Here is an 8,582-nt window from a genome sequence, read left to right as displayed (position 1 = left end):
TAACTTTGAAATGGTAAATAGGACAGATATTTAATGACCTTTTCATTATCTTCATGAATTTGAAAGTTATATATGGTGTTCAAAACACCGTATGTCGTGTAGAAAGGACATGACTACCGGTACCTACCGGTATAATAAGGTTAATACAAGAAATCAATGAAAAAAGTTTGTTTAGGTAAATGAGCATGAGCAATTTTTTGACCCCTGTGGAGGTCAAATCGTGACCTTTAACCTTTTTGCTCCAGATAGGTAAAGGTATACCGTACTTTTTCGGGATCGTCATGACAAGAAGAATAATTTGGGGAACTGTTCAACAACAACATTTGAGCAGTTTGAATTTTGACCTGTGAACTTTGACCCGTCATATCTCACAATGCTCAATGCTGACAAAGGTCCAGTAAACTTATTTTTGAAGTTGGTGGTCTTGAGAAGCAATATCTATCAAAAACCAAAACAAGCTTCTGTGGCAAAATTGAGTTTGGCAGCCGGACTATTTTGACTCTTGTGGCTTGCCATATTCGTCGCTCCCAGTAAACGACAGAGACTTGATCAATATGGTGATTCGTTTCTTATAAACTGTGTGCTGGGAAAGAACGGCCCATTTTATTGGTCAAAAACAAGGTGCTGGGAAAGAACGGCCCATTTTATTGGTCAAAAACAAGGTGCTGTTGAAAATCTGATTATAATTTTCTGGCTACATAAATAAAATATTGAATAACGGTAACATCAGTGGCTTGAAACTACCGACACAATAAGCTTCAATTCAGCTAGAATAGACCTACCTCGGTTTTCAACTTATCATCTTAACTGGGACTACCACTGGTTACGGTAGGTGTATATCGCATTGGTTTTTTTAAGTAACATTTCGAGAGGGAATCGTCAGATTTTAAGAGTTATCTTTATGAGATTGTGATGAAAGTTGAACTAGGCTATATGTCATATGAATAGTCTCTTTATTGCAAAAAAAAATTCGAATGACTATCAGAGAGAGACATATATTACAGGCACGGAGAACACATCGAGAAATGAATGAATGATTGAACGATAAAGAAAAAACTTGAAAATGACCAATGTCATGAATGTACACGATGTTAACTGCCCGGGTTAACTGCTATGCGTTATGCTCTGCATAAAAAGTTTTGAGATAAAGTTTTGAGATATTTAACGGCACTGTAACTGTTTTTCACGTAGTTATCGGGATTACTTTCTTGTTCTTTTTTAATACTGACTAATAGAGGCTTCATTTACCGCTTCACCAGCACAAATACTCAGCTAGTCAAAAATCATTTGATGTACACCAGTTTGGAGTTCCATTATACTCTGTCAACATGGTAAGTTACCTAAATAAAGTTGATTTATTTTTATATATTATCAAACATCACTTGGCAATGTTATAAAAATGAAAGGTAAGTGTAATAGGCCTATTCACTCGGTCGGACATCCGGGAACATTGTCTCCTTTGCCCGCACATAGCAACCAACTCGAGAAAGGGGGACTGCACATGCGCACACTGGTTTTACAAGACTTTTCCCCCTGTGTGACGTCAGCCCGACCAAGAGAATACTATGTTTTCTGGCCAGCTATGAAAAAAATGGATGCTTAATTACTTTTATATTCTTGTATTGTGATAAAACCAAAAAAGGAATTTATTTTGCCCCATTTTTAGAATAGCAGCATTCATACGTTCCCAACGAAGCAGACAGCTTTAGAAATACATTAAAAGTTTGAACAAAAACCTTGAATCTGTTTTAATGTTAGTATTGAGTGCGCCTAGATTAATACCAATCATTTCAACACCTTTCAAAATTCTTTAATAATAAATTTACGTAACCTGCAAAATCAATGCTTTCCTCCCTATAAACATACAGCACTACATTTTGGGGATTAAAAAAGTATTATCCTGTTTTGCCAAATTAAACATGGTTAAATCCTAATCCTAATCCTTAAGCTAGTTCTAACTGATAATAAAAGTCAAATTTTAATATTTTTTGCAATCTGAGGGAAAACGGGCCTAAAACGTGCATTTTTGCACGTTTTCTTACAATTATGGTGACAAAATTCTAAGACTGGGCACAAGTCTAAGGAATCAAAATCTTGAGTATTAGACTATGGGCCATGCATCTCTACGGCCCTTGGTTTTTCCACTTTTGTAGTCCCCTCTTGGGCAGAACATGAAAACACAACAAATCAAGAGTAAAGATATGTCTGAATTAGTATCCAAAAAGTTCCCACGTTTTACTTTGCACATTTAGGAGTTATTTGGGGTTAAAAATTAGTTTTTCGTGTTTTTTTTCCATTTTTGCCAAAAAAATGTCAAATATTAAAATAGCTGTAACTTTCAAAATAAATTGAGTAGAAATTTCATTTCTATTGTAGATGTTACATATCACATGGATGTCTAACACTGGTGAATAAAAATGTCACAGCACAACTCTAAAATATAAAAAAATGGCAAAATCCATATTTTTGTGCTATTTTGGCAATTTTTGAGCTAAAAATGTAATTTTTGCATGGGGAAAAAAATAAATATATATTTTATTGATTTCAAAAATATGTCATTATGTCAACCTAGTTATTCTGAACAAAAAAGTTAATGATGGTGAATGTCTGTGACCTATAGTTTTTGATCTATGGCCCTTTCAAATTCACATATGGACTAAAATAGCATGTTTTTGTTCAATTTTTCCAATATTACCCCAAAAATGGTCCTTTATGGCCATTTTAACCAACTCGTTAGTTTTTGGAAAGTGGAACTTCACTTAATAATATGAACATGTAATTGTACTTTAATGTTAAGCTATTTCAAGATCCACTAGTATGCCCGCTACCGTGGTAGCAGCATTTATCTACTTTCAATGCAGTAAAATGATGACTAAAATGATTTTGCTGCATTGAAAGTAGTAAAATTGACGATATAATTGCTTCTGCCATGGAAACCGAGCTACCAGTGGATCTACAACTAGCTTAAAATGAAAGTACTATAATATATCCATAATATATGTGAAGTTCCCACTTTCCAAACACTGAAAATTTTGTTAAAATTACAAAAAGTACCATTTTCAGCCTAATATTGGAAAAATTGACATAAACATGCTATTTTAGTCCATATGTGAATTTGAAAGGGCCATAGATCAAAAACTATAGGTCACAGACATTCACCATAACTTTTTTTTTTTGTTCAGAATAACTAGGTTGATATAATGACATATTTTTTAAATCCAGAAAATATATATTTATTTTTTTTTCCCATGCAAAAATTACATTTTAGGTCAAAATGGCCAAAATAGCACAAAAAATATGGTTTTTGCCATTTTTTTATATTTTAGAGTTGTGTTGTGACATTTTTATTCACCAGTGTTGGAAATCCATATGACATGTAACATCTACAATAGAAATGAAATTTCTACTCAATTTATTTTTAAAGTTACAGCTATTTTAATATTTGACATTTTTGGGCAAAAATGGAAAAAAATCACGAAAAACTCATTTTTAACCCCAAAAAACTCCTAAATGAGTAAAGTAAAACGTGGGAACTTTTTGGATATTAATTCAGACATATATTTACTCTTGATTTGTTATGTTTTTATGTTCTGCCCAAGAGTGGACTACGGAAGTGAAAGATAAATGCCCATGTCTCATAGTCTATATAGGCTAAGAGTTGGCTCATAATTTTAATATTTTATGTTATTTTTGATAATTGGTCATGAAAAAGATTAGAAAATGTGTTTCCAAAAATTAGAATGCATAACTTTTAAAATTTATTCTTTGTACAAGTCTTTGGGCTTGATTGTCACAGCATATGAAAAACGCATGTTTTTGGCTCTAATTTCCAAAAATTGACCAAATATTAAAATTTGACTTTCAATGCCAGTTAAATAAAGGATTATGATTTAGCTAAGTTTCATTTGGCAAAACTGGATAATATTTCTTAATTAAAAAAAAAATAGTGCTGTATTTTTCTGGAATGGGGAGTAGGTGCTGTATTTGTGACAAAATTATTCATACGATTGAAATATTTTAGTGGAACGCGTGTACGCGATGTTCTTAGCACATGACTTATGGTGTACGAGATGCTTATGCATACATCAGACCTCCGTCAAGACCGACGGAGTGACACGCATATTGGTGACATCGGCCTGAAATTAAAAAATTTTAAAAATCGATTCGACAGTGAAAACTAACATTTAGTAGCAAAGAAATAGGCATACTACAAATTTTTTTTTTATGGAAACGTTAACAATATTGCTCTAATTTCGTATCTGTATCTACAGGGTGTCCCAGAAAAAATAACCGAGTGAATAAAATTGAACGTAAGTCGAGAAATAGACATCAGAATCAAAACAAATAAAATGTAGCGCATTGCCTATTTTATTGTGCATCACATACGAAAATTATATTTGATTCGGTTGACTGGTTGCGAAGAAATTAACGATTACATAATGCGGGCATTAATGAAGTTCATTCCAAGTTTGATCAACAGGTGCTTTTTCATACTCATTCACCACTTCCAAAAATGTGTGTATCTCATTGAATTAAGTCCACATTATCTATTTTATAATCCGACGGCGTTATGTTTTTCATGCTTTCACTGAAGATAAATAACAGTTTGTCCGAGAAAACTTTAATTTCTGTAATTGGAAGCTTTCCAACTTTAATTCTTTAGGTTGTACAAATATGTTATATTTTAACTTTCCAAAGAACATTTGAGCCAAGAATGACAATGATCAGGTGCTTACAGTTTTACGTGTGATATTTGATACCATGCAACATTAATGTTTTGTATTACAATTTCTTGGAAATATTCCAAAAACATTGATGTGTTTGAGAAATCTTTAAGCCAGCTGGAATTCTTTATACAATAATTCTTTACGAAACATTTATATCAACATTAACGAAAAAAAGATATTTACAAGTACAATACCGAGCATCATCTTATATAATGTACATGCAAAGGTTTCATTTTCAATATCGTGCAGGTTTTCAAATTTGAACAAAACCTAATTAGATGTTTTGAAAGAAACAGATTGTTTAAAAAGAACGAAAAGGATTTCACCGAACAAAATATGAAACCCATTGACAGTGTTAACCACTAGTGCGCATTGTGTTGAATGATCTTTCTTTCAAACTTGTAATGAAGTGAATTGAGGCATGCGTTATGTAATCGCTCATTTCTTCGCAATCAGTCAACCGATTCCAGTAAAATTAGCGTATAAGATGCAGAATAAGATGGGCTACACGATGTTTAGATATTTTGATTCTGATGTCTATTTCTCGACTTACGTCCTAATTCATTCGCCCGGTAATTTTTTCTGGGACACCCTGTATACTAGGCCATCTGGCTCAAAATCAAACATTAATTAATCCCCGGGTATTGAACTCTCTCTATGCGGGTGTCGAATGCAGACAACAAGTTTAATTTTTTTTAATTTCAAAATTTCAGAAATGGTCATAATTGAAATTAGAAATGCATTAAAATGAGTACAAACAAGCCTAGTATTGGTTTAGTGGTTCTTAAGATAGTTCTTGATATTTTGAGAAAATATCATAAAGGTTGGCTAGCACGCAGCACATTAAGCGTAGTCTGGTCCTATTGATAAATCCCGGTGATAAATGCCAACAGGAAGTACCGTGCGATCTACAATCTACGAAAAAAGTCCTTGGAACGCTTGGTACACTCTGTCGAAATGTCGTGCAGAATTTTATATGATCATGGAAATGACGTATATTTTGCCTGGGAACAAGCATGACATCTACAACAATGATTTACCCTTCCCCTCTCCCCATCAATCAATGTTGGAACACATTGGGAAACCCCTGAAGACTTTGGTATTTCTCAACATTGCACGGGGGAGAGGGGGTGACAGTTTTCCGTTATTTACACGCAAGCGTTCCAAGACATTTTTCGTTGATTGTAGGAAACTGTAACCATGGTAACGGTGTTTTGGGATCTATGGTCTGATTCGCTTGCTCGAGGGAGTGGCGTCATATAGTGACTAGTCGTTCGCGCATGTAAAAAAAGTTCGTTCCCCTTGTATTAAAAATCGGCGAAGGTAAATAATGCCGGTCTTGGTTGAGACTAAGAAGTAAACATGACCGGTGAACACATTTTTTATATTTTAACAGTCTATTAAAATCTGATGAGTGTAGTCGACCTAGTCTGCTAGGCTGGCCTTCATGAAACAACGTTGAAACAACAATGATTTAGTAAACCACCAAGTTCATTTTAAATATAAATCTAATAATGTTCTTTCAATATGAAAGGTCAAAATTTTCAATTGGTCGTCGGCTTTCATCCCAGTTACATCCACTTTAAAGAGGAAGCCCCGCTAGAGCAGTTCTTTTGGGGTGAACCAAACCTGCCTCAAATTAATCAGTGACAAGGTTATCTCTGAATTTGACAGGTGCTAATTGATGTTTTAATGTTATTGCATCAACTAGTACCTGCCAATTTCAAAAATAACCTTGTCACTGATTAATTTGATACCCAGGCAGGTTTGGTTTACCCCAGAAGAACTGCTTTGGTGTGGCTCCCTCTTTAAATACATATCATTAGATTTATAAAGTTTACTTCAAGGACTGTTAAATATCAAAAATTTAAAAAATATCAAATTTTAATAATTTGTCGTAAAATTAAACAAAAACCAAAATTATTTGATATCAGAAGGACACAGGATGCAATTCGATGTTTGGTGTACTCTTCAGCTCCCACAAAATATACTGTGCAAACGTTAATATGCGATTCCTTAAGGTCTGTTTTCGGCGTTTTTCTGTTAATTTCCAGGTTTTCCAGATGCTAAACACGTTCTGTGCCATTTCAGTTCTCATCTTCTCTCACAATATCTACAGCGCCCACTCAGACCTCTGTTCCTGCAAATATTCCGCTTTCACCGCAGTGGCGACTGCCATTCAACTTCCAAATAATGGAGATGTTATAGCATTCCAGGAAACCATCACAAACGTCGGAGATGACTTCGATCTTAGCACTAACATTTTCACCTGTCGCCTTAGTGGTCTCTATGTATTTAGTTGGAGCATTCGCAAAGGGGGCGATACCACCCAACCGGATATCGAATTGCAGAAAAATGGTGTGAGAGTGGCAAGTGTTTATCTTCTCAATGAAGGAGACCCGGAGCAGAATAGTAACACAATCACACTGGAGCTGCAGCCGACCGACCAAGTGAAATTGGTGGCAAATAACTACGGTGGAGGGGCGAGTCGAATCTATAACGATGATCGTCGTTACACTACGTTTACGGGATATGTACTTTACCGTGAGGAATAACTTGTTACATGAGCTCTATGCAATATCGCAGTAGGCCTACTTATTGTAGGCCCTAATGTAGGCATGCGTAGTTTTGTTTCGGAGGATAAGAAAAGCTACAGACTATTCCTTCCTATAATTAGCATTATCCTGCCGTTGGGGTGAACATCGATATCATGAATTATAAACTAACGAAAGCGAGGACAAGAAAGGCGTGATATCGATGTTCACCCAATCAAACGGCAGGAAAGTGCTAAATTATAGGAATGGTCTATTATAGTAACACAGACCGCAAAACATTATAATAGAAAACATTATATTTTGTAGATTAAAAAAACAAGGTTTCTCGACCGAAAAACCAGGTTTTCATAAACATAACTGTCTCAAATCGACAAAACTGGTTTATCGAATTTGGAACAACCTGGTTTCTCGGCTGAAAAGCCTGTGTTTGAAAGACCGTTGCATTAAAATCATTTTAGATGTCTTCAATATGTATTTTATTTTATTAAGGGATCTGGAATGAGCGTTTCGACAGTATTTTTTGTTGGACATGAGAGCACATCAGACATATCGAATTGCATTCTGAATACGAAGAATGTCTTTCTGATATCAAATAATTTTGATTTTTTGAAATTCCCGATATAATACAAATTTTATGACAAATTATTAAAATGTGATATTTTTCACATTTTTGACATATAACAGTTCTCGACGTAAATTTTATAAATCTAATGATATATTCTTAAAGTGTGTGTAGCTGGGAGGAAAAGCCGATGATCAATTGAAAATTTTGACCTTTCGTATTGAAGATATGGATTTTTTCCCCAAAAAGACCAAATTTTTTGGTGTTTTGGGAAAAAAAATCCATATCTTCAATACGAAAGGTCAAAATTGTCAATTGATCGTCGGCTTTTCATCCCACCTACATACACTTTCAGTACATATTATCAGATTTATAAAGTTTACTTCGAGTACTGTTAAATATCAAAAATATCAATTTTTACTCATTTGCCATAAAATGTGTATTACATTGCGAATTTCAAAAAATCTAAATTATTTGATATCAGAAGGACATTCTTCGTATTCAGAATGCAATTCGCTAAGTCTGATGTGCTCTAATGTCCCACAATAAATACTGTCCAAAGGTTCATACCCCACCCCTTAAACTGATGATAAATGCAGCGATTCGCCGTAAAAGTGATGATGTAACAGGATTAACTACCTTGGCAATATATCGCCCTGCACTACAAGCAGGATGAACTCATCATCTGTGTATATCTGCAATCATAGACTGAACAATTATAATACCGCTCTTTTCAAA

The 8,582-nt window shown here is 34.4% G+C and overlaps 1 long non-coding RNA gene across 1 annotated transcript; it reads left to right on the top strand.

Moving 5' to 3' along the window:
* The first annotated feature begins 307 nt into the window (after positions 1-307).
* LOC140139375 (uncharacterized) lies at positions 308-8,037 on the top strand. Its single transcript, XR_011857099.1, has 4 exons — positions 308-621; positions 663-828; positions 1,236-1,331; positions 6,782-8,037. It is a non-coding gene; the product is annotated as an uncharacterized lncRNA (long non-coding RNA).
* Positions 8,038-8,582: the final 545 nt, after the last annotated feature.

This window comes from Amphiura filiformis, chromosome 18 (genome assembly GCF_039555335.1).
Source record: "Amphiura filiformis chromosome 18, Afil_fr2py, whole genome shotgun sequence".
In the NCBI taxonomy this organism is placed as follows: Eukaryota; Metazoa; Echinodermata; class Ophiuroidea; order Amphilepidida; family Amphiuridae; genus Amphiura; species Amphiura filiformis.
The sequence above is the reverse complement of the archived record's forward strand: the minus strand, read 5'-3'. Positions and strand labels throughout refer to the sequence as shown.